Source organism: Syngnathus acus, chromosome 10 (assembly GCF_901709675.1).
Source record: "Syngnathus acus chromosome 10, fSynAcu1.2, whole genome shotgun sequence".
In the NCBI taxonomy this organism is placed as follows: Eukaryota; Metazoa; Chordata; class Actinopteri; order Syngnathiformes; family Syngnathidae; genus Syngnathus; species Syngnathus acus.
In genome coordinates, this window is record NC_051095.1 from 12,760,947 (window position 1) to 12,761,955 (window position 1,009).

General features: G+C 44.2%; 1 protein-coding gene across 1 annotated transcript in view; it reads left to right on the forward strand.

Annotated features, from left to right (window-relative positions):
* Window positions 1–508: 508 nt before the first annotated feature.
* The window catches only part of sncb (synuclein, beta), a 10,690-nt gene continuing 10,189 nt past the window's right edge, over window positions 509–1,009 (forward strand). Inside the window, exon 1 of the mRNA XM_037261847.1 lies at window positions 509–673. The gene's annotated coding sequence lies outside the window, so the exon portion shown is untranslated. The remainder of the gene's footprint in view (window positions 674–1,009) is intronic.

Here is a 1,009-nt window from a genome sequence, read left to right on the forward strand (position 1 = left end):
CAATGCAGCCTTCATGTTAATGAAACCATCCACCACTGTCTCCTCGCACGATATGGACCAACTTCATGCAGGAGCACAGCTTGTCCAATGCCCAATGCAGATGGCGTTGCTGAAAGGCTGGATCGTGAAAATAAATGCTATGCACTGAGACTGTGTATTAGAAAATTTGAATAAATCACCTGTGATGCGTTTGGCATCGCATTTTAACCACTCATTTAACCACAGTGTTGAAATCATCGAGCATATTCAACTCCCAACCGGGACTTTGCACAAACCGACACAACCCCTTTTTCAAATAATGATCACGACCTGCTCACGTTTTTTTAATCGGATTTTGTCGGGCCATTGGTAAAATGAAAAAGAAAAAAACTTCACCAGACCAAACTATATCGTGATATTTAAAGTCCCTTTGCTTGCCGTTGCCTACCAGATGACATCGAGCCTGGGGTGATCAATATAGTGGAGGAGGATGGCGTTGAGGCGTGCAGGCAGGGGGTGGGAGGGAGGTAGGGAGGGGGAACAAGGGGTACGTGACGGTCTCAGCCTCACTGTTGGTGGAGATCATCGCGAGAAAGGCCCAACGTAGTGATCGTTGCAAGATATCTCTGCTGAAAAGACGATAGTTCCACTCAATCGACCACGAAGCGGACAAGTCGAAGCTATTTGTAAATAGGTAAGGGCCACCTTTCGTTCTCTTACTTGCAAGTGTTATTTCTCGGCGCGTTTAGCGACGACCATTTGAAGACGCCGTGTTAACATTAAGAATACTTTCATTTCAGATATTATGCTGTATGTTGCATTTAAGAATGCCTTCGGCCAAACTGCTGCATGTCATCAAATAATTCATTTGTAGCCCATGTAATGGCGTCCGATTCATATTTTAATTGAATATTCATTTCTTGCACAAATTGGTAAATATGATGTTACCCTCCATGTATGTTTTGCACCGTGATGCGTGTAAATAAGGCAGTGTTCCCATCCCCCAGTAATAAATAGCACCGCCACGAAT